This window comes from Schistocerca piceifrons, chromosome 10 (assembly GCF_021461385.2).
Source record: "Schistocerca piceifrons isolate TAMUIC-IGC-003096 chromosome 10, iqSchPice1.1, whole genome shotgun sequence".
NCBI lineage: Eukaryota > Metazoa > Arthropoda > Insecta > Orthoptera > Acrididae > Schistocerca > Schistocerca piceifrons.
The window spans coordinates 71,780,318-71,806,768 of record NC_060147.1 but is presented as its reverse complement, the minus strand read 5'-3'; the positions used below and the strand labels follow the sequence as shown (position 1 = coordinate 71,806,768).

At 46.7% G+C, this 26,451-nt stretch overlaps 1 protein-coding gene and 1 non-coding gene across 2 annotated transcripts in view; both read right to left on the bottom strand.

Annotated features, from left to right (window-relative positions):
- LOC124718792 (homeotic protein ultrabithorax-like) overlaps positions 1-26,451 on the bottom strand; it is a 903,761-nt gene that overhangs the window by 93,714 nt on the left and 783,596 nt on the right. The window lies entirely within an intron of this gene.
- Positions 25,100-25,174, bottom strand: Trnas-cga. The gene has a single exon. It is a non-coding gene; the product is annotated as a tRNA-Ser (tRNA).

Sequence of the window (26,451 nt, the reverse complement as noted above, 5' to 3'; positions counted from 1 at the left end):
CGTGGCGGTTGCGCGGTTCCAGACTGAAGCGCCTAGAACCGCTCGGCCATGGTCGACAACATATGGAATTTTGGGTCTGGCTGTTTGTCGTATTCGACTAGCCTAATGGTAGGGTACCACTAACAATAAGCGGAAAAACCAGCCTCTAGCCCAGGTGCGGCACAAATTTACATTACTGTCATTCCATTACACAGCTGATGATTCTTCATATTGTCAGCTACGAATATATTCCATGCAACAGTAAAATTTCCCAACAGTTGCGCTTAACTAATAAACTCGCTTTAAATCATTGTGGTTTCTGTAATAACAAATTCAGTCTTCAGCTATTACCCGCTATTGTATTGAACATCCACGTCGATTTATACACACCGCTGCAGCATCAAAAATAAACTGATACATACGATAACCCACAAAGAATTAATGACAGGTAGTTAACAGATGTCTGAAGGTGCGCGGAACCATAGCATACCCAACTCCACGATATCTCAAGAGTTCGAAATACCTAGTGACGTCGTTAGGGTAAGCTCATTAAAAGTATTACGAGTGAAGCGGTAGGAGATCTGGAATAGAGTACAGCAGACCTTACTTTACGAATACCCCTCGTAGACATAGACAACGGCTGTAGTAATTCAGGTACAAAGTAGGGTACACAATTTTCAATTTAATTGCTCTATATACTAGTCTCTGAACTACCTTCCCAATCACCAGTTAATCGATCTACTTTGTACGACAAATTTCATGATTTTTAACAGCATCGTCGATAAATACTCATTCCACACGTGTATCGCCGGCCGGGGTGGCCGAGAGGTTCTAGGCCCTACAGTCTGGAACCGCGCAATCGCTACGGTCGCAGGTTCGAATCCTGCCTCGGGCGTGGATGTGTGTGATGTCCTTAGGTTAGTTAGGTTTAAGTAGTTTTAAGTTCTAGGGGACTGATGACTTCAGAAGTTAAGTCCCATAGTGCTCAGAGCCATTTGAACCCTCGTCAGCAGGTCAGGTGTTGAAGTGTGGGCGCAAAACGGCTAGTCTATACAGAGGTGTAGTCCACTTAGCGGTGCAGTTACAAGCATGCAGAAAACATCATGTCGTAAAGTTTGTGACGTGTTTGTGGTAAGACTTGTCGATGCAGAGAAAAAACTACCAACCCACTGATGTGTGTCCATATTAAGGTATCACATATAAATACGTATATCTGCACTTCTACCCGCTACACCTCGTATATCGGCGTTTCCACCACTTCGCCCAGTACATCTTCAGCAACTGAAGAAGAAAGGAGCAGGGCAGGACAGCGGCGTCAGCGCGTCCAACTGCCCCTCCCATACCTCCCCCCCCCCCCCCCCCCCCCACAGGACTGCGTCATCAATTCATCCGCACCCCTCGTCCAAACCCCCTCCCTCCAAACCTCTCCCTTTTTTTATTTTACCGCAGAGGTTTTAGCCAATTAAAGTAAAACGGATAAATTTCCTGTTTTATTGCGCGCGCGAGCGGACCTCCGTGTCTCTTCTTGCCGCCTCCTTTTGTTTTCGCAGAGGGGGGCGGTAGTGGGATGCGCCGGCTGAAGTAGTACCGTCGCAGGATTTACGGTACTGTGCGGGGGCGGGACCTGTGGGGAGGAATATAAGGAGGGAAGAGGGCCCAGTTCCCTGAAGACGCCAGTCGCGTCGCAAAAATTACGCAAAAGAAGGGAGCGCTATTCGGAATTGCTCGAGTAACTTGTATCCTGTGGGACGGAGGAGGGAAAAGCTGATCGCCGATAAATGGGCAGGCGTGCGGATAATGCTAATACCGCGATGGGGAGATGTGGAGGTTCATCTTGCGGCCGCTTCTCGGTAATGCGTGCGGGCATAACGTAGCCTGCCAGTGTAGAGGGCTGGAATTTTGTGGTGATATACAGTGGCGAGTGTCAGCGGTGATGGTTCCCACTTGCAGTGTTCACAGCCCTGGATGTAACTCACCCCTGAAGATTTTTCCATGCTGTAGAGAAACATCACATTCCTTCCACAGCCACTGTTCTTATCGATGAAATCGTCTCTAGTTGTCAGCCTAGTACTGTTGTCGTGTTGTAAAGTTTCGTGAGTTTCCTTGTAGAATGTCAAAGCAAACATCTTTCAGCCGTCTGAATTTCGAAATTGTTATTTAATTGGGCTACCAGTCTCAGTGATATGTTACGGCATCTTCAGGCCCCCTGACCGACATGTCTGAAGGTTGTCAAACTCGGGGCCAGAATTCAGTGACTGGTATCCGTAGATTTTTGAAACAGCGATCACTTCAAACATTTTGGTGACTGCTCAAAAATATACGGATTGAATTGAATGCTGAATTTAATGCTGGCCCCTACTTCGAGTAGACCACATCGGTCATGGGGCTGAAGATGGCGTAATATATCGCCGAAACTGGATGGCCAATAAAATAACAATTTGGAAATTTAGACGACTCAAAGCTGTCTGATTCGATATTCTGTACTGAACAGCCGTGCTACCGCAACCATCTGAGAAAAGATGGACATACAGAGTTTCCTTATCGCATCAAGTCATTGATACCGATTTCTGGTACGTATTCAGAACGGGAAAACTGTGCTCCAGTGTTACGAAATACCTGGAAGGAAATGATCAGTTGACAGATTCGGAAGATATCGTTCTTGTGGAACATAACTGGCTCTTTATTCACAAGAAGTAAACAGTGGATCAGATAGGTGATCTCAAACTGACTCCATATTTCCACATTTCAAGAAGGCTTTTGACACCGTTCGTCACAAGCGGCTTCTAAGCATATTGCAAACGTGTGGAATATTGTCTCAGTTGTGCGACAGTATTCGTCAGAAAGGCTGCAGTTCGCAATAATTGACGAAAAGTCGTACAGTGAAACTGGAGTCGTATTTCGAGATCTGCAAGAAAGCATTGTATGCCCTCAATTTTTCTTAATCCAGATTAACTACTTAGGAGACAAAATGAGCAGCCCTCTTACACTGCAGATGACGCTGTCGTTTACCGTCTAGTAAGTTCATCGGAAGATCAAAACGATTTCAATAATACGTTTCTCTTGACGGGACATGCACAGCTGTTATTGATCGTTAATGGTAAAATCCGCTAGAGTTGAAAATATTATTCATTTCTAAAAAGGATTGAAGAGGATATTGTCTTTCATGCCATGTAACCTCACTTATATATCATTTGTGGACTCTCATTTTAACATGCACCTGAAGATGGGACACATGTCCTGAAGCCGATTAGGGCTTTCCTTTTTAGAAATAAATTAATTTTTAAGACGGTAGCGGATTTCATCGTTGACGATGTATAATAATTGTGGATGTCCTGTGAAGAGATACGTGTTTTTGAAATCGTTCTGGACTTCTTATGACACTACTACACGGTAATCATTATCATCTGCGAACTGTCTAAGAGGGCAGCTAAGATTGACTCCTAAATAGTTTATATTAGATTAAGAACAGCAGAGGGCCTGCAACACTTCTTTGGGCAATTCCAGATAAAGCTTCGATTTCACTACACGACTTTCCCCCAGGTACCGAGAACTGTGACTTTCCTGAGACGAAATCACCAAACTAGCCGCACAACTGAGACAACACTTCAGCTGCACGCCATACAATCAGCAACAGCTTGTAGGCAACGTGTGAGAAGCATTCTGGAAATCTAGAAATATAGAATCAACTAGAGGTACCTTGTTTACACTCGTTGCTTTGTGTAAACAGAGCCAGTTATGTTTCACAATAACGAAACGACACTTTCTGAATCAGTTCTGGTTATTTGTTAATAGATAGTTTTGGTGGAGGCATTTCTCCCCTTTTTCGGGACAGTAAGAAACGAACTGTTCCTCTATGAACTTTTTCGCTGTTCTCCGTCGATCCCAGCAGCTAAGGGTCCCGTACCGTGCAGCAGTGGCACTGGAGCTGAAGGTGGTGACACAGACCTACGTTTCGGCTTTCTCGGGATGTGTGCTGTTTTTGTGAGACCGAGACAGGATGATGCTCAATGCAAGATTAATTAACATTTCTGCTACTCCGGTCTGTAGAAGGTGTTGTTATGAAGTGTACGGGGATAAAGCATTATAATGTGATTCTATTTTAGTACTCTTAAGCAGACTAGGAGCACGAATGGGAGCATTACGAAGAAGATTGATCCCGCGAAAACGACAGCTGATATGACCCCTTAGGCACCGAACGCACGTAGCTGGTTTCACACCATGTAGGCAAAGTTAAAAAAAAGCTAAACAACAGCGCAAAGTTCCACGTCTCCGATAGAAATTTTCACGACAGAGGAAGCAGATAGTGAACACGCATAGGCACCATTGGTTAGCTAAGACAGCCTGTCATTAGAAATGTGCGCACAGTGTTTTTAATCTCCGAGCTCTCCTCCGCCAATAGGGAACGAGGATCGGCGACGCCCCCCTCCCTCCCCCGATTATTTGCATAATGAAGCTGGACAGACAGTCTCGCCTAGACAACCTTGGCGCGCTCGTTCGTTATCTGCGGCGTCGACGTCAGAATAAAACAGCACTGCGTTGCGAAAGCGCTCTTAAAGGTAATTACAGAGGCCGACCGCCACTATCGCGAGGGAGCGCAATTACATCGTTACCCGCCGCAACTTTTAATGGACATTTCTCTGCCTAGCCCTCCCCTGCGTAAAAAGGAAATGAGGGACGAGATTGTATGAGCACAATTCCAGCGTCTTTCTAGAGGGATAAGTGGTCTAAATAACAATAGTCATACGCTAAGAGACGCTACGACAAGAAATGAGGCTCTATTAATACAAAACTTCAGTGGCTGTTCAGTAATCACTAGACAGAAAACTATTTCTGTGTTTCGAGCACGTCCTTAAATACTCAGGTTTTCACAGAGTCATTGGCTGATGGTGGGGTTTCGGCCGTTGACCCGAGTGCTCGATTCCATTTTAAGCACAATTAAATGCAGCGCCCGGTGTAGCTCGGTATGTTTAATATCTGCACAAGCAATGTGATTGGCCGCGTGCCTTGTTGATACTCCTGGCGAATGCAAGCCGCATGATAATCGAAGGGCATAGTTGAGTGTCAACAGAATGAGATGAACGAATACGGCTTCACTTGCGGCATTCCTAAACGTCAGGTTCTAGGATTCCAGTTCTGAGTTTTGAATATATACACCAATTTCATTCCAGAAGCTTAGTAATAATAATTACATCATAGATTAATGCTCTGATTACTTTGGTACCTAAAATCTAAATGTCAGCTATCTCGTAAGTTTTACTGGCACTGTATCCGCGACATGCCCTAGCGTTTTTATGGCACTGAGGATTTTAATAATACGAGTAACTGTGTAACACGAACTGAAATATCTCCTACGGTATGTCATATGTAACAATGGAAACTAATCAATAAACAAGAGTTTGCAAATTCTCGAGTTTTCGCTTGTCCCATGACGTAGTGACATGTGATGGTGCTAAGACGGGTATTGCCGCTGTAGTTTATCATCACGACTGGGATTACAGTCAGTTTACCACTACATATTTCGTTTCTTACGCGTTTAATGTATCATTAATTTTCTTCATGGTTTCATCTGAATGTAGAAATCTGAAGTAAATCGGCCAAGAACTTTGTTACCAAATGTCGCGAAAAGCGCTTGACCGATTTGCTTCAATGTTTCTCCTTTATATATTTTTAGACATATTTATATATTGTATATATTAAAAATATATACGGCGTACGTCCGCCGAAATCTTTATTAGGGGATTGCGTGGAAATCTGAGTTAAATCGGTCGAGAACTTTTAGAGATTTTTGGTAACAACCTTTCCCCTTTATATGTTACGTATATACGGCGACCCCAGTTATCCAACCGAGGAAAAAGGGAACCTATAGTCTAACGTAGAATCCGATTCACGTCAGAGGTAAAGGGTGCTGTGGTCCAACCGGGATTTGATTCCGCGAATTCACGATTTCTAGGCACTTGCTTTACCACGAGACCTCCAGACGCGGCGGGTGAAGGTAATGAGTAGACGCAACGGCACAACTTGCAGCCGCCGAACATCTGACGTCCAAATTTTGCGCATAAACTGGAAACAGCAACTCTGCTTTAATTCCCAATTACTGCTTGAAAAACGTATGTATTACATATTTCATGGGCTTCGACAAGAGTTAAGCAGCGCTAAATCACTGTAAACAGTAAAAAGTTGCAAGTAACAGACCGAAACGGCGTAAGGTAGCACTAAATCAGTTGTAGCAAATGCAGATTTCACGCTGAGATTCACTGGCTGAAACTGAAGTAAATACACAGTCCAGTCACATTGACGTTACCACCTTTCAAAAGCCTGGCAGACGAACAATTTGCAAACTTATCCATTTCGGAAAAGCTTACATCTTCGGTCCGGAAGTTAACGATCGCACCCTCTGGGGCATCAGATAAAGCGCTCCGTTCCCGCATTACGACAACCACTGCACTGTTTTCCGCGTCCCCCGTGACACGCTTTGTATGATCTCCACTTGTAGTTGCTCCCACCTGCCGTCTGTGAATGGTTATTGAATTGACGTCGAACACAAGCTGTGGTAACTGGCCACCTGTTCCGACACAATACCGTTCTTATTAATGCAATCGGAGGAACGACTGAGGGCACAAGAGAAGGAGGAAGATCTAGACCGCAACGCACCACACACATCAGGTACGATGTAGCAGCAGGGTCATGTGAGGAAATGAAGCGAAAAACAGTTTCGGTTTCTGTTTTTAACAGTTAACAAATGGTTCAAAAGGCTCTGAGCACTATGGGACTTAACTTATGAGGTCATCAGTCCCCTAGAACTTACAACTAGTTAAACCTAACTAACCTAAGGACATCACACACATCCATGTCCGAAGCAGGATTCGAACCTGCCACCGTAGCAGTCGCGCGTTTCCAGACTGTAGCGCCTAGAACCGCTTGGCCACTCCGGCCGGCTAACAGTTAACAGTCGTTGACGAAGCGTATCGTGTATTTGAATCAGTTCGTAAAAATAAATAAATAAACAGGTGTTATCGACTGAATTCGACGATATTCGGCAGAGTATCGCCGTGTCCAAAGCGACCTCTCTGAAAACGGAAGAGCGCATCGCGACACGTCCGCAGCCCGCTGTATTGGCAATTTCCTGGGTGGTGAGGGGAGCCTCTCCCCCTCCATCGCTCGCGCGGGCCACCCCTCCCCCACCCACGCACCCCCAGCTATTCAGCCCCCGGCGCTGCCACGCCCCCTCCACGGTCCAGGAGCGCCGACCATCCCCTGGAGCTCGCCGTAATGCTGACGGACGGTCATCCCTCATTCTGCGCCGCACTAAATCAATCTCCCCTGCTGCACCCTCCGGAGCGCAAACCACCCCATTTCCCGCGTCCAGTACCCATCCCCGGGGTGAGTGCGTGTCTGCGTAGATGCGTACGCCTGGGACGCATTGCGCCGCCCCTCCCTCCTCCCCCCCCCTTTCCGGAGGCAACTGCGCTCCTCCAAATGGCAGGAGGAGGTGTCCGAAAAAATTAGAGGTGGTCGCTCGCAAATTGGCGGGTAGTCAGTTAGGGGGAACATCTCTCTCCGATCGAGAATACCCCATGGCGCAGAGGACGGTGCTCTGTCAGAAACAAATACCGCAGAATGAATTTTACTTGGAGAACGTGTTTAATTCTCCACAGGCTGTCAGTGTGTCAAATGATTTTAACTCAACCACCGACTCACCTTGATGACGGTTACTCTATTGACAGTCGAAATATTGTTAGAATATGTTAACAGGTCCGAAGTTTATAGCTGAAGGAAGTTGTAGATAAAAGTGGGAGTCTGTCTCGTGACAAATTATTTCCAGCTAGGAGATCTTTCCGATTATCTGGCTGCCTCTGCATCTCGGCTTTGGATAATAACTTCTTTAGCGCCACCCAGAGATCACGTCTGGCTTAGGGAATGTCACGGACGCTAACACTCTTTGCCTGTTGTGAGGGACACACACTTCGCCATAAAATGCACCTAAAATACCTTGCGATCAACTTAAATAGTGCGCTTTCTTTAAAGTAGCAAATGCTCGTTAAAAGAAAGTGTCCTATCTAAGGTAATCCAATGGTGCTTCGAATGTAATGATGAAGTGTGTGTCCCTCATAACAAGCAAAAAATTGCCTCGCTTAAAAGCAGAAATAACGTTCTCAATTAGTTCTGTGGCACTGGTTTGTGATCGTCAGCAGATATTCTTCGAAAAAAACATTCAACAGCCTAGAACACACAGAATATTTCTTTATTTAAGACAAATGGTTTCGACAGACTTCGCTGTCATCTTCAGGCCTTAAAAACCGTTTTGTTGTAAAACGTGTTCATTAGACGTTGGAACTTCATGCCAAGTTGTCAACCGCATAAAAACCGGTACGTTATAAAATAAAATGTAATATAGTTAGCAGATACGAGATTCAACATCCAAGAAATAATAGGGGTAGTAGGGTGCCAGTGTTACTTCCAGATGACCAAATCGTGACGGGGTGGAATAAACCAGAAAAAAGAACCTTAATATTAAATAAGTTGCTTGCTATAATATGAAGCTGTGAGATTCCGCTATGAAATTAAGATCGACTATAGGTAGCACGTAGTTTTGTTGTCAAAATATCATCCGCCTTCTTTGAGGATAATGCACAAGATTAACTGAAAGTCCGGCGTATCAGAAACAGTGCTCTTGAAGAGGAGCCGATTACCAAACGTCAGCTTAGTCATGTGCCTCTAGTATGCCTAAGCAAATGATGTACGCTCAACGTACGAATGGGCAGCGTACGCAGGGTGGAACCGGCGCAACGTTCAGTGCTTGCAAATCGAGACTGCCCTTTTTTTTCAGAGCACTGACAAAAATCAGAGATCAATGATTACACATCATGAATGTGCCCTGTTCCACTTAGCCCGCATCTCGTGCTCGTGCGGTAGCGTTCTCGCTTCCCACGGCCGGGTTCCCGGGTTCGATTCCCGGAGGGGTCAGGGATTTTCTCTGCCTCGTGATGGCTGGGTGTTGTGTGATGTCCTTAGGTTAGTTATGTGTAAGTAGTTCTAAGTTCCAGGGGACTGATGACCATAGATGTTACGTCCCATAGTGCTCAGAGCCATTTGTTCCACTTATTTTGATAATTAGTGACTAGTATGTGCCTGTCATAAGAAGTTTTACATTTTAAATGCATTCCATAATTCTGATTCAGGTATCATTTTCAACCATTTCAGGTATATATGAGAATCGTTACATGTTGGGTGTAGTTGCTAAGCCTGAAGGTAAGTACTGAATGATCGAAACGTCCCGAAAGTTAAATAATTGGGTTCAAATATCAGAATACTGCCTGCAACAAACAAAGAGAGAACATTACTTCTACTGTCATAAATTTAAAGAATTGCTTCACCAGCTGGTGTTATGGCCGCTATTAAGTTTGGAAATAAATCCAGCGGACGTGTAATAGAGACGTACGAAGCGGCAGACTCGGTCGACCACGATGCTGCAGCCTATTTGTGCCTTCCGACTTAGCGTTTCATAAGCGTAAGTCAACCGCCGGCGGTAACACAATTCTTCGTGGCAAGTGAAAGAGGATCGTGAGTGATTCGAAGAGGCCACCCACGAAGAGGAAAAAAAAATAGTAAATAAAAAAAGGAAGAGTCGGAGAGAAAGAGATCGAGACAGAGACAGAGGTACGGCGTAATATATTCAGACGCTGGATTCACTTACGGGGAATCATAAATTTCAGTGCTAAGCAGCGCAGAGGACTTCGCGAGAGAAGAACAATGTGCGATAAAAGTTTACGACGGCGCGCGTTAGGGGGAGAATAAACGGCAGAAAAAAGAGGTAACGAGAGGCGGTGTCATTAGCATTTGATTGGCCTGCAAAGCGGCAGCTCGTGATGGTAAATACCGAGAGATGGATGTCGCCACGAAGAGCCATTTCCGTCCCGGCCGAGCCGACAGCCATCGCAGAGTCTGCGGCGCAGCCAAGTTTCGCTGCTACCAGCATTCAGTTACTTCGGCGATTCCATGCCTAAACATTTCTCCATTTTTCTACGTTTTCATAAAGTTTCAAGTTTAGTCAAGATATTTTGACATCTTAGACCACTTACGTCTTTCCTTTTTCAATCTTTCCGCCTCTTAACGTACTACATTATACTCTTCATCTTCAACAATCTCTCCTCTCAAAGCACTACATACTCTCCATCTTCAATAATCTCTCTTATACATCTCAATATTTGTCTCACTTTTAGTTACGACCCCCTCAACATCTCTTTTAGTTGCTAAATTACGTAGTTAGTTTTATATATTGCACTCTCTGCCTGCCCCTACAACTGTCCTCTATACTACTCCTTCCAATACCAACTACAGCACAAGTTTCGCAAAATTGTCTTTGCTTCTCACAGAATTTTCTGGTGGAAGGACACTTTTGCAAACTGACACTTCTGCGCAGCCTGAGGCTGTTACTGGGGTAAGTGTCTTTTTGCAGGTAGCGTGCAGACACCCTCAGAGAAAGCGGTAAAAGGATACCTGAAGTGTGTAGGGCTACGCAGAAACGTCAACACACACCACCTCCGCACAAGCGTCGGTCTGTTCAACTGTCACAACCTCGAATTCTCCCGATCACACATTCTGTCGGAAATTCTTATTAATACTTCTCCGATTCACACTTTTTGTACCCAGAGTTTAAAATATGTCTGCAGCTCAAAATCCATCTGCGTTCAGTATCTTTCCTTGCTTCTGTCTTATACATTTCGACTGAGACCAATAATACCTACTGTTTCGGATACCTCTTCCTCAGTTTGATTTCCCATTTCGTCTGTTTTGTCGAATATAACTTCCCTGATCTGCAGCATTGTGCTTCCGATGTCTGTCTCGTTAATATGCAGACGAAAAAGTAACGCGAGGGCACTAAATCCTAAGAAACTATGTGACATGGCGTATTAGTACGTACTTGTTTTCCTGCATTGTACTGTGTTTTTAAATTTCATTTTAATGACCAATGCAAGTGTTGACCGTAACCATCATAAAGGATGTTTCGAAGAGTTAACATCAAACGCGAAGGGGTGAACATCACAGCACTGGCAACAACTTTTGTTAAAAATGAAATGTTCGCTGACTCTAACTTGCTGCGCTACGTGCCCTTTGTATTGGGTATGTTCCTCAGAGCTCGAAGTGTATGTGACCTGGGTATTCCCTATAATATGGCCAAAAAATGTTCAAATGTGTGTGAAATCTTACGGCACTTAACTGCTAAGGTCATAAGTCCCTAAGCTTACACACTACTTAACCTAAATTATCCTAAGGACAAACACACACACCCATGCCCGAGGGAGGACTCGAACATCCGCCGGGACCAGCCGCACAGTCCATGACTGCAGCGCCGAAGACCGTTCGGCTAATCCCGCGCTATAATATTGTCAGCTGCTCTGTACGAAACGGAGGCAGGCGCATCAAAATTAAAGTTTCTCATTCGCTTGGACACACGCATTCCTGAGGTTTTCTTCACGAAAAATCACTCTTTCAATTTACAAAGATAGGCAGTGTGCAGCGCACCTGGTTAGCTTATAGGCTGCTGGTTCTGCAGATCCCACTAAGCCTTGGACCCAAGCTGTCAACAAGACACTATGCAGGCTACTGGTGGTACCATAGTGGTGGTGGAGTGTGTTTACATGGAACAGACCGACCACTGGCTGGAAATGGTTTCCTTCGGCAGCCATTCATGGACTTCCTGTTTCTCAAAAACGACGAAATTTTTATGGATGGCAATGCACCATGTCAACGGGCCACGATCGTTCGCGATTGGTTTGAAGAATATTCTACACAATTTGGCAGCCAGATCGCCCAGCTTGATTCCCATCGAACATTTGTGGGGCAAAATCACGAGATCAGCTGGTGCACAAAACCCTGCACCGGAAACGCTTCTGCAGTTGTGGACGGCTGTAGAGGCAGCGTGGCTGAATATTTCTCCAGGGGACTTCCAACGACTTGTTCAGTCCATGCCATGTCGTTGTTTCTGCACTGCAGCAGGCAAAAGGGGGTCCGACACGATACTGCATGGTATGATCCCATGACTTATCACCTCACTTTACTCTGCGCACTCTGCACAAGAGCGAAATGTCACCCCGATTTTCCAGCCTTCCTGTTGGTAACCCGTTGTTACTACTATTCTTGATACCTTATGGTAAGTCCTACGTGTCACTGATTTTCGGTTAGCATTTGAGCTAACCAGCTAACTCGTAAGCCTGCCACTACTTGTGGCAGGTGTGAAGGTACTTCATCGGCTGCCGCTGGTTCGTTTGAGACCAGACGCGTGCGCGCGCGCGCACACACACACACACACACACACACACACACACACACACACACACACACACACACAAGCAGGGGACGGTGTTCCTCGGGGCGCATTCCGCGGACCCCTGCTCCATCCGTCTCTGTCGGGCGCCGCAAGGACGCGCTGGAGGCAGGCGTCGCCGGAGGAGCCGCCGTATTGGATTACCGACGCCCGCTGCGGGGAAATTAAAAATACATGCCGCACGCAGGACGCAACAAGCCGGCGGTGGGAGGGACCATCCCCGCGCCGTAAATCTCGGCGTCTAAACGGGACTTCTCGCGAGGGAGGTCCTGCCCGCCAGACACTCCGCAGCTTCCAGCGCACATCCGTCCCACTCACTGACATTGCTATAGTTGTAGGAGAAACATTCCCGTAATACAGCATTATACACTGAAGAAACCGGTACAGGCATGCGTATTCAAATACACGTATGAAAACTGGCGCTGCAGTCGACAACACCTATATAATACAAGTGTCTGGCGCAGTTGTTACATCGCTTACTGCTGCTGCAATGGCAGGTTATCAAGATTTCAGGGAGTTTGAACGAGGTGTTATAAACGGCGCACGAGCGATGGGACACAGCATCTCCGAATTAGCGATGAAGTCGGGATTTTCCCGTACGGCCATTTCAGTGAATATCACGAATCTGGTAAAACATCACATCTCCGTCGGCGCTGCGGCAGGAAAAAGATCCTGCAAGAATGGGACCAACGGTGACTAAAGAGAATAGTTCATCGTGACGGAAGTGCAACCCTACCGCAAATTGCTGCGTATTTCACTGCTGGGCCATCAACAAGTGTCGGCGTGCTAACCATTTAACGAAACATCATCGATATGTGCTTTCGGAGCCGAAGGCCCGCTGGTATACCCTTGATGATTGCACGACACAAAGTTTCACGCGTCGCCTGGGCCGTTAACACCGACAGTGGACTGTTGATGACTGGAAACACGTTGCCTGGTCAGACCAGTCTCGTTTCAAATTGTATCGAGCGGATGGACGGGTATGAAAACAACCTCATGAATTCATGGAGCGTGCATGTCAGTATTGGACTGTTCTATCTGGTAGAGAAACTGTAATGGTGTGGGGCGTGTGCAGTTGGAGTGCTGTGGGACAGCTCTGACATATGACACGTACGTAAGCATCCTGTCTGATCACCTGCATCCATTCATGTCCATTGTGCATTCCGACTGACTTGGGAAATTCCAGCAGGACAATGCGACACCCAAACGTCCAGAAATGCTACAGTGTGGCTCCAGGAACACTGCTCTGAGTTTAAACACTTCCGCTGGTCACTAAATTCCCCATACATGAACGTTGTTGAGCTTATCTGGAATGCCTTGCAACGTGCTACACTGATGAGATGTCCACCCCATTGTACTCCTACGGATTTATAGACAGTACTGCAGGATTCATGGTGTGAATTCCCTCGAGCACTACTTCAGACATTAGTCGAGTCCTGCAGGATTCATGGTGTGAATTCCCTCGAGCACTACTTCAGATATTAGTCGAGTCCATGCGTCTTCACAAGGCCCCTACACGATATTAGGCAGGTGTCCCAGTTTCTTTGCCTCTTCATTGCAGTATGCTGCTTAACTTAGTCAGATTAAATATCTTGCAGTGACACTGCCAAACGACATGAGATGCTACATGTAAGGTCATTTTTAGGTAAGATGAACGGTGACTGCGTTTCATTTTTAAGGTTCTGTGAAACTTCTACATGTATCAGTCCCATACTTAGGAAATCTACCTCTACGCACTCCGCAAGCCACAATACGGCGGGTGGCTGAGGGTATCTTGTACCACTGCTAGACACCCGTTTCAAATTCGACTTCCAAACCGAGCTAGGGAAAGAATGACCGCGTATATGCTTCTGTAAGACATCTGTTTTCTCTCATCTTGCCTTCACGGTCCTTACGCGAGACGTACGTTGGTGGTGGTAGGATCCTTCTGCAGCAAGTCGCAAATACCGATTTCGTAAATGTTCTCAGTACGTTTTCTCCGCTAGATATTCTCATTTCCATTAAACTTCACAGAGAATTTGTGTAATATTCGCTTCTTTATCGTACCCACCGGTAACAAATCTAGGAGCGCACCGCTGAATTGCTTCGATGTCTCCCTCTAACTTGACCTGATCGGGATCCCAAATACTCGACCGATACTCAACGATGTGTCACACAAGTGTTCATTTCGCCGCCTCCTTTATACATGAGCTATAATTGTCTCGAAATGTCCCAATAAACGACTTCTCATACTCTAGAACGAACCTTACATGCTCGTCACATTTCATGTTGCCTTGCAAAGTTACGCCTAGATATTTAATCATGGTGATTGTGTGAAGCAGCATATCGTTAATTCTGTATTCGAACCTCCAGGACTGTTTTTCCTACTCATTTGCATTGACTCATATTTTCCAAATTTCAAGCAAGGTGCTATTAGTCGCACTAAACAGACATTCTGTCCTAGTCATCCCATATCTTCCCACAGTCACTCAACGCCGACACCTTCCCGCACGATAAAATGTCATCAGTAAAATGACGTGTAATGATACCCACCCTATCCGTCAGGTCGTTTATTTGTAAAGAAAAGAACAACAGTCCTGTCACACTTTCCTGGGGAACTAGTTACTATAAAAGTGCTTTGAGTTTAGATACGGGAGTTCTGCATTGTAGTCCCGTGCAGTATCCCATTGGAAGTGGTTTGCTGCCATCATTCTCCGATTTGCTATGAAATCTCACTTATGTCTCTATGTGTCGTGTGGTTGACTGTTATGAATGATCGTACAGTACAGTGTGGACGAAGGTAAGGGAGAGTGTGACATCAAATGTCAGCATACAGCCTTCTCCTTTCAGATAGTTCCAAGGGATCACCGAACTTAACGTCCCCCGACGGACGGACTCAGTCCATGCGACACTGCGAAGAGGTTCGCAAATAGTCATAGGACAGTGGTTTCCACTACTGTGGCCGGCCGCTGTGGCTGAGCGGTTCTAGGAGCTTCAGTCTGGAACCGCACGACTGCTACGGTCGCAGGTTCGAACCCTGCGTCGCGCATGGATGTGTGTGATGGTCTTGGGTTAGTTAGGTTTAAGTAGTTCTAAGTTCTAGGGGACAGATGACCTCAGATGTTAAATCCCACACTGCTCAGAGCCATTTTTGAACCACTACTGTGTCAACAGAGACCGGGCGCAAGTGGTGTTTGAAAATGCAGATCGACAGCGTCTTTTTGAACGGAATCGTCCCAACATCTATCTTAAATAATCTAGGGAAACCAGGAAAAATCTAAAACTCGATGACTTGAAGGATTTGAATCCTGCCAATCCCTCATTTAAATGCAGTGGTTTAACTGCTCTCTCTGCGAAGGATAGAAGGGTGTAGAGTGTAACTTCCGGTGGACATCGATGTCATCAGAGACACTTTACTACCTCTGCTGGAGAAAGGTGATAGGACAGGATTTCTCAAGTCCGTACAGAGGGATTATCCCAGCATTCACTCAAAGTGATTTGTGGTAACTGGTCAGCGTCAACATATAAGCTCTTTTCTGGGTAGCCGATAAGGGTTTGGGTTGTTTGGGGGAACTATCCCGGCATTTGCCTGGAACGATTTATGGAAATCACGGAAAACCTAAATGAGGATGGTCGGACGCGGGATTGAACCGTCGTCCTCTCGAATGGGAGTCCAGTGTGCTAACCACTGCGCCACCTCGCTCCGTGGGTAACCGATGGTATCTGCGCTTCAGCAGGCGTACAGTAGCTTCATGTGGGCCAACTATTGTTCCTTGTGGGAAATATGAAATTATTTCCTCATTCGCTGGTGATTCTGTTACACAAAGTGATTTAAGCTTTTGGAATCGAGATTGTATTAATACTACAGCATAGTTCTGGAGAGGACAGGTGTTCAAACTACATTACCTCCCTCGGCTCGACATAATAGATATTCGAACAAATGACCTAGAGAATAGCGCAAACTTCGCACATACTAGTCACTGCAGCCCAAGACACACCCAGGATTCCCGTCCGGTGCGGGTCCAGCCGTTGAGCTCAATTTCCAAGGATTCCGTCCAGCTAGTTAGCACGAGCGAGCAAGTCAGAAAGAGACATACGTTCTGCGACGCTGACAGGCAGTGCCATCTGGAGGCTGGGAGACCGGTGGTAGCGACGTTTGCTATCTGCGCTGCACGCGATCAGGGCTGCCAACGTGCCGGCGACGGCTTTACGGGCGCAGATAGCGTCCGCGCGGTTGGTAATTGAAGCTCTTAGCGCCGGGCGGTAATCTCGCGGGATCCCGCGCGCCGTAACGCACGCTGCGCGCCGACACATAACAATACGTAGCACCCCCCCAGTCCCCTGCCACCTGACCGATCCCGCCGCGCCGGCAATTGTGTTTGCCTGCGCGCCTGCGGCCGCGCCGACACTAAGCACTCGACTTTGCGGCTCGAAATAATCCATTCAGTCCCCGCGCTGCGGTAAGGCATGACCAGTGCAACGCTACGTTTACACGCTCTGACAGAGGCGTTTCTCTCAGAAGAGCGCCATACAGCAGCCACTACTGTAGCATCTGCCACTGTCCGGCATACGGCGAATGACATTATGTTTTACTCCATGAAATGCATGACACGCAGCATAGCCTTTATTATCACTACCGGTATCGATTAATAACCATCATCACAGTATATGCATACAGCCAAAACATATGAAACCATGAGAAATGCACAGAGTACAATCAGTTGTATCCTATTTGGTATGAAGTTTTCGGACAACTATCAGTGGACATTAATGCGGAGCCTACCCTTCGCCCTTATTACGGCTTGAATTTGCTGGGGACATTTTCAGTGAAGTATCTGCGTATCTATAGAGGAATGGCAGCCCATGAAGTAACAGTGCTATCAACAAGGGATCTCAGATCGATTCCATATTCATAGATTTCCAGAAGGCTTTTGATACCGTTCCTCACAAGGGACTATTAATCACATTGCGTGCATATGGGGTATCGTCTCAGTTGTATGACTGGTTTCGTGATTTCCTCTCAGAGGGGTCACAGTTCGTAGTGATGGACGGTAAATCATCGAGTAGAACAGAAGTGACATCTGGCGTTCCGCAAGGTAGTGTCATAGGCCCTCTGCTGTTCCTGGTTTATATAAATGATCTAGGTGATAATCTGAGCAGCCCCCTTAGATTGTTTGCAGATGACGCTGTAATATACCGTCTAGTAAAATCATCAGACGATCAATTCCAATGACAAAATTATCTAGGGAGAATTTCTGTATGGTGCGAAAAGTGACAACTAGCACTAAACAAAGAAAAGTGCGAGATCATCCACATGAGTACTAAAAGAAATCCGATAAATTTTGGGTATACGATAAATCGCACCAATCTAAGGGCTGTCAATTCGACTAAATACCTAAGAATTACAATTACGAGCAACTTAAATTGGAGAGACTAGATAGATAATATTGTGGCGAAGGAGAAACAAAGACTGCGCTTTGTTGGCAGAAAACTTAGAAGACGCGACAAACCCACTAAAGAGACATCCTACATTACACTTGTCCGTCCTCTGCTGGTATATTGCTGCGCGGTGTGGAATCCTTACCAGATAGGATTGACGGATGGCATCGAAAAAGTGCAAAGAAGTGCAGATCGTTTCGTGTTATCGCGCCACAGGGGTGAGAGTGGCACTGAAATGATACGCGAGTTGGGGTGGCATTCACTGAAACAAAGGCGGTTCTCTTTGCGGCGAGATCTATTTACGAAATTTCAATCACCAACTTTCTCTTCCGAATGCGTAAATATTTTGCTGACACCCACCTACGTAGGGAGAAATGATCATCATAATAAAATAAGAGAAATCAGGGCTCGTACGGAAAGATTTAGGTGTTCCTTTTTCACACGCGCCATTCGAGAGTGGAATGGTAGAGAAGTAATATGAAAATGGTTCGATGAACCGTCTGCCAGGCACTTAAGTGTGTATTGCAGAGTAACCATGTAGATGTGGATGAAGAACCACAAATTGAATACTGAAGTCTGGAACATTGTCCATGTTCTCACTCATCTCAAAGCCTTTCCACCGAGTTCAGGTTGGGCTTCTGGGTGGAGCAACCCATTTCAGGAATGCTGTCATCCGCAAACCATCGCCTCACACTTGCGGCTTTACGATATCGTTCATGTCGTGCTGATACAGACTAGTAAACTTTGCTGTAGAATTTGTTCATATCCCTCAGCATTTGGCGTTCCCCTGAGCGCTGTAAGATAACCACACCCTAACCATGCCCCCTATCACAACACCACGTCAAATGGCTCTGAGCACTATGGGACTTAACATCTGAGGTCATCAGTCCCCTAGAACTTAGAACTACTTAAACCTAACGAACCGAAGGACAGCACACACAGCCATGCCCGGGCCAGGATTCGAACCTACGACCGTAGCGGTCGCGCGGTTCCAGACTGTAGCACCTAGAACCGCTCGGCCACTCCGGCCGGCACACCACGTCATACACACTTCACTGTTGGCACTACACATGATGGCAGGTTATAGTTGGTTGGTTGATTTGGGGGCGGGGACCGAATTGTGAGGTCATCAGTCCCATCGTGTTGAGGGAGGGATGGGGAAGGAAGTAGGCTGTGCCCTTTCAAATGGACCATCCAGGCATTTGCCTGAAGTGATTTAGGGAAATCACGAGAAACCTAAATAAAGATGGCCGGATGCGGGTTCGAACCGTCGTCCTCCCGAATGCGAGTCCAGTGCGCTAACCACGGTAGATTATGTTCTCCAGACATTCGCCAGATCCAAGCCCATCCGTCGGACTTCCATAGAGTACAGCGTAAGTCACCACTTCAGACCACTCGTTTCCAAATATCCACTGTATCGTGGTGTCGCTATTTACAGGACTTCACAAGTTGCTTAGCCATGATCACAGGAACGTGTGACTTACGACGAAGTGCTCGACCACTGTACCACATACTTTATAACCCACTATACGCGATCACTGTGTTAGCTGGACTGCTGAAAGCACTTTGAAACTCACCAGCGATTCCTGCAGCTGATGTCATGCCATTGGTTACTGTCACCCTCGGCAATGCTTGACGGTTCCCCCCTGTCAGTTTACCAGGTCTATCTGGTCTCGACTTATCGGTAGTTGTTCCTTCGCGTTTCCACTTCGCAGCCATATCACCAACAATCGACTTGGGCAGCTTTTGGAAGGTTGTAGTGTCTCTGGAGTAGTTTTGGGTGTCAGCTGAGTAACAAATCCCTCACTACTCTGACCATTCTGCTGTTGCTGCCAATCTACACCGCCCATACTTTTATACTGGTGGGTGCGGCTGTTGTGACAACTTGTGGTCGGTTCCGCGTTACGTAAGGCTATACACATTTTTCTGTTCTACAACAGACACTGTTCGAACAGGCCTTGAAGGTACCGACCGGCCGCCGTGTCATCCTGAGCCCTTATGTGTCACTGGATGCGTATACGCAGAGGCATGTAGTCAGGACAATGCTCTCTCGCTACTTCTCAACAGGTAGCTCCTCAATTGGCCTCATAATGGCTGAGTGGGTTGGGTTGTTTGGGGATAGAGACCGAACTGCGAGGTCATCGGTCTCATTGGACTAGGGAAGACGGGGAAGGACGTTGGCCGTGCCCTTTCAAAGGAACCATCCCGGCATTTGCCTGGAGCGATTTACGGAAATCACGGAAAACCGAAATCAGGATGGCCGGACGCGGGATTGAACCGTCGTTCTCCCGAATGGCTGTGTGCATCCTGCTTGCGAACAGCACTGGGCAGACCCGTACGGTGACCCATCCGAGTGCTAGCCCAGCCCGAAAGCACGTAACTTCAGTGGTCTGCCGGGATCCGTTGTTGCCACTGCGGGAAGGCCCTTGGCTGCATGTATAATTCACACTTTTCGTAACAGCTGATAGTAATGTACGAAATCTTAATTCTCCAGGAATCATTGTGGTAATTCGCTGATGGTTGTTTGAAAAAAAAATTAAATCTTCAACTATTATGGCATCGCTCTGGATGTGGTTAATTTGACACTAGAAGGAAAAAGTGGTACTTAAAGTTTAGTGAGACTCAGGATGTAGAATTTACGCAAAAATGACGACGACGGCGTAAGGGAGAAACAAACTGAATGAAGCACCCGATGACGAACTACAATTAGCGGCAATCTGATGTGAATCTGAAGGTGACCTCTGGCAAGAGTCTAAACAGGTAATGTGGATAAATATAAGAGGTGATCCAGTCGGTTTGTATTTTTATATTGAAAGTGGTCAGGTCGCCCTCGGTCTGATATGTGTTCAGTAGCAGTAATTTATTTTTGTCAACAAATACGCAAAAACCTTCTCACAAGGTCACCTCGAAGTTCGTGTTGACGACAGACCTTTCCTGGGGAGATCTCAGTCACGCGTCCATGTGCGTAACACTTCAAAAGCACAAAAGAATATATTCTACTCTACTTGGAATTGAGTGAGGATAGTGGAGACTATCAAGCAAGGAGGCTAACATAATCCTGTTGTAGGCGAGTAATGAAAAGCCATCGATCACTTTGCTGCTGTTTATTTGCCGTTTTCTGACTAATTTACAATTAGGCTTGGCTTCTGTTTAGTTTATAATGTATTTTGTAAGTTACCGACGATATTTACTGGTCAGATGACATCTTGTTTACACTGATGACAGTCATCGCTTCTGGGAAGACTATTGTTAGTTGTTGAACACTAGGAATTATTTGCTCTTTCATTAGTCATTCTCACTTAGAAAGTGGTTTAAACCTTTTGAGCCGAGGCTGCACTGATGCTAGACGGGAGGAAACTGTACTTTAACGTAAGGAGTCAGCTGTTAGAACCACATTTTTTTTGTACAGTTCACCAAAGCCTCATAGTGGGGATGACAGAATACAGCAAGTTCCACACTGCAGAACATGGCTGATTAATTTGTTGATGCAACCGCGTTCTGCACACTTTATCCTCAGGAAGCCCATTTTACAGAGATGTCAGGGGAGGTTATTGATAAATCCGCTTTCAAGCTGTCAGATCTCAGCTACTCAAATTCTGCGGTGCAATGAGTTCTGTAGCGAGGACCGAACAACTCAGACTCTCGAACGCTTTTACCGACCATGACATATGTTTTCCATTTTTCATGGCGTCTATAGCTAGGCTCTTCCCTGTACAAGTGTATCTTTCCAACCACTAGCTACACTAAAAACATCTCTGCAAGGTTCTGACGCAGGGAATGCTGTGAAAAGCGACCTGACAAACGATTGTATATCGCTCTACGAACCACCACAACCAAAGACGATTAAAGCAAATTACTAGCAGATTATCCACAGGAGTTACTCATTCCAGTCCTGGTGGTGCTTGATACATCCATTTCCAGTAGTGTTTGGTATTGCTGAAGTAGTCATTTCATTGTAGTCTATAAGCTGTACCCTTTTCACAGTGAACAAAATTGGTCCCAACACGAATCCTTGTGGTACATCTGATATTATGTGCACTTTTTGAGAGAAAAAGGCCTCTAGAATATTTTTCTCGCTGTTGAGTCTCGTTAACATTGGTTTCGTATCTCTAAAATAGTCATTTTATTGTATGGTATCACGTGTATATTTTTGACAGTGAACAAAATTGGTCCCATTACGATTCCTTGTGGTACATCTGACATATGTGCTCCTGGAAAGAAGTGGCTATCTAAAATATTATTCTAGATGACTTTCGTTAACAATGGTTCTGTATCTCCAAAAAAGAGTAATTTTTAGTGTGGTCTGTTACCTGTAGAGTTTCCGTTGTGAACAAAATTGGTACCAACACTGTTCCTTGTGGTATACCAGATACTACATGGGCTTCTGGAGACAACTGGCCATTGAGAATATCATTGTGGATGCTGGCTCTCGTTATGTTTTAGACTGAGCCCCGTCAGCGAGAGGATAGCCCATGCTTGTTTTATCGGAGCGGCCTCTTGGGAGACGGCAATCGTCAGGCGTGGCTAAGCGGTGTGCCACTGCAGGTAGGCAGCGCCGAGGGCGACGCAGGCGTCGTCGGCGGCAGCGTTTCGCCCGGGACAATGCGCGATAAAGGTTTATAGCGCAGCCGGGGCGTCACTCATTAGCATGGCGGGCGCCCGCGGGCGGGGGCCAATTCCGAATAAATAAATACATAAATAAATAAATAAATATGAGAGCGGCGCCGGGGGCGAGGCGGATGTCGGCGACGGCGGCGGCGGCTGCGGCCGTCACGACGCGCGGAGGCGGGGGCGTGGCCCCGCGCGTGACGTCACCACATCCTGCCGTTGGGCGTGGCGGGCTCTCCTCATCCCGAGCGCTCGGCGTTCTGGGAGGATCGCGGACTAACGCACCGTCGATGACGAGGTCAACAGGGCACGAGCAAGAGCTTGGACTGGGGAAAGATGGAGAAGGAAATATCCAGTGTTTGTCTCAAACGAACCATCCCGATATCAGCGCTAAATTGTGGAACCAGCACCAGGAAGCTAAGTTGGAAGGTTAAGTGGTGGTGTGAGATGTGGGGTAGCAATGGATATGGCAGGTGGGTATACTGAAGAGGATCTTCTCACTAGCGTGGCTGCTTTCGCTGCGGGAAGATCTGCGCTCGACGACTGGCACTTCCCCAGATTTTTGGTGAGTTAGGGAGGTCAGCAGATCTGGAAAGAGGACCATTCCGACTTGTGACGCCAAATGAGGAATAAAGAAACTGTGGCATCAAGATTCATCTTACGGCAATTAGGGCTGGAGGGACTGATGAGATGCTGATTACATGTCCCACGATCCTCCTACTGGACTGTAGACAGCAGTTGGCCAGTCAGAACAGATCTAAAGCGTAAGCCCAGAGTGTCAGAGCTCTAAGCTGAGAGTGTCGGAGGTGGTATCTGGGGACATATAGTGAGGGAGGGAGGTTGGTAAGAGACTTTGAGTTAATGAGAGTTGGAAGATGTCGACGCCATGACTAAATAGAAGGAAGGGAAGGGTCCGATGTGAAAGAAGAGGCAAACTTGATCACTATTTAAAGGCCCTTCTGTCAACTTCTTTTCCTGGTGCAGGTTCAAGAACTTAGTGCTGGTGTTGGGATGGTTCCTTTGTGAAGGAAGACGGATATGATGTGGAGCAATCACGTAGGCTCTGGCGTAGGTAAACGGGTTGGCAGATATCAATTCACTCGTCACATGCTGGGAGAACACAACCAGTCGACAAACGAGTTTGCTTACAACACACTCTTGCGACGCATCACAGAATACTGCTCAAGTGTAAGTGACATATACCACATAGGGCTAACAGGTGATAATGAACCTACGAAAAGGAAGGCCAACACGAATGGTCACAGGCCTGTCGTTCAAATAATAAAAAAACCTGAAATGGCAATGACATATGTGAGATCTCCCGCCAATGTCTACTTGCAAAATTTCAAGAACAAGTAAGGCGAGGAACCTACATATATTACCTGTAGGGACCTCGTAAGATGATATTAGGCTCTCACAGCGCGAACAGACGCACGTAAGCAGGCATCCTTCCTGCTGTCCACACGCTACTGGAAACGGGAGAAACACTGGTACATCCTGCAATGGGAAGTACTGTCTGCCATGCGCTTCACTGTCTTTTGCAGAGTAAGGATGTTGTATAGGGATAGGTGTCATGGCGGATTGCATTGTCTTGAGCCTACGGAAGAAGCGCTGACATTGGAGATAAAGGATTGAAGAGAGGGGATCACTCTTCGATACCAAACAATAATGGACAAGAATCCGAAGTGTACCTCAATACATACTGCACACCCACAAATCACCTGCTCGTAATACATTTAATTCCAGCTAAATGGTAAGTATTAATATTTGCGTAAACAAGCTTCAAATGGTTCAAATTGCTTTGAGCACTATGGGACTTAAAATCTGATGTCATCAGTCCCGTTGAACTTAGAACTACTTAAACCTAACTAACCTAAGGACATCACACACATCCACGCCCGAGGCAGGATTCGAACCGGCGACCGTAGCGGTCTCATGGTTCCAGACTGAAGCGCCTAGAACCGCTCGGCCACGCCGGCCGGTACCATTAACTGGGGTGTGCCCAGCCCTCGTCTGTCTGACAGCTTCTACACTGCTGCGGATACTTTCAAAACAGATGTTTACATGTCTGTGGAGGAATGGCGCACCTTTCTTCCTAATGACGCGAAATAGCAGAATTGGGCACTGGAGACTGGAGAGAAGTCGACGTTTTAATTCATTCCAAATGTGTTCCATTGGGCAGGCCAATCCATTTCAGAAATGTTGCAGCCCACAAACTATTGCCTCACTGTTTCATGACATGGTGCATTGTCATGCTGAAACACAATCGTCTCTGAACTGTTCCTGCACGCGATACAGACCGCTGGAAAACTATTACACATCCTTTCGCATTTAGTTTTTTTACGAGCAGTATGGGGACCAGACCCCAACGAAGGAAAACACCCCATACCCAAATACCACTTCCTCCGCACTTCACTGTTGAGACTACTCATGATGGCAGGTGATGTTCTCCAAGGATTCGTCAAACCCAAACCCTTCCCTCTCACTCTAGCATGATCCGTCGCTCAAAATCTCTCGTTTCCAGTAATCCAGTGTCCAGTGGCGTCGCTATTTGCACCAGAGTCGCTTAACAATGGCTACAGAAATGTATGGCGTATAAGGAGCTGCTCGACCATTTTAGCATATTCTCGTTAGCTTCCTATGGGCAGTCACTGTTCTAGTTGGACTGCTGGTAGTGTTCTGGAACTCGCGAGTGATTTCTTCCGCAGATTTTATGTGATTCTTTACAACAATCCTCTGCGATTAAACTTCCTGGCAGATTAAAACTGTGTGCCGGACCGAGACTCGAACTCGGGACCTTTGCCTTTCGCGGGCAACTGCTCTACCAACTGAGCTACCCAAGCACGACTCACGCCCCCTCCTCACAGCTTTACTTCTGCCAGTACCTCGTCTCCTACTTTCCAAACTTTACAGAAGCTCTCCTGCGAACCTTGCAGAACTAGCACTCCTGAAAGAAAGGATATTGCGGAGACATGGCTTAGCCACAGCCTAGGGGATGTCCCGAGTTTGAGTCTCGGTCCGGCACACAGTTTTAATCTGCCAGGAAGTTTCATATCAGCGCACACTCCGCTGCACAGTGAAAATCTCGTTCTGGAAAAAACCTCTGCGATGTTCGACAGTTCTTGTTCATAAGTACATGAGACCTGCCTTGTCTTGGTTTGGCTAAGTTGTTCCCTCTCGCTTCCACTTCTCAGTAACACCACAGACAGTCACATTTGGCAGCTTCAGAAGGTTTGAAACATCTCTGATGGACTTGTTACTCAGGTGACGTCTAGTGACTTGTTCACGTTCGAAATCACTCAGCTTATCTAACGTACCGACTCTGTTGTTACTGCCTCTATTCTGAGAGCACCGTGCTGCCAGCTTTCTTTTATACTGGTGGGTCAGCCTGTCGTGATATCTAGCGGTCAGTTCCACAAAGGGGTACTCCCCATCCCGTTAGTCAGGTACTCTAAATAAATAGGACCGCACGTAGACCACGGCGTTGACGTGAATGGCCCGTTCCTACAACGCGCTGATTGGTGACGTACCCGATAGCGCGTAGGCAGTCCATTTGTAGCAGACCGCGTTCCAGGTACTGCAAACAGAGTTCGCTCAGGTAATTAACAGACAATAGAGACACGTTGTATGCAGCATCGCGAGACCCAGTAGCCAGTACATTAACAATGGCGGGATGACGCCACGGTGGCTTTCGTTTGATGCGGCGGAGTGAAGTACGCCCTCGAGACGTAATACGCGCCGGCCGGACTCGTAACGTAAAGATGGCGTGTTGTATTTGAATAACTAACGCCGGCAATAGATGCGCACTGGTAGCCGAGCGCGCGCGCGCGCAGCCGTATAACTCAGTGCGCGAGGCGGCTGGTGTAATACAAATGTAAAACATGACAGATGCATCAGATAAGCAGGCCGGTTTCCTAATTGAAGAATGCCTTTTTCCGCTGCTCTTTATTACCTCTCGCAGCAGAAGTAGCCGGAGTGAATGGACGCCGGCCGAGCCTGTTGCCAACTTTATTATTCTTGTCGCGCGAAGTACAATACGACCCTCCGAGCGTACGTGGCCGGCTTGGACCTCGCACAGTGGCCATGAGAGGGGGAGGGGGGAAGAAAGGAGGGAGAGTTGT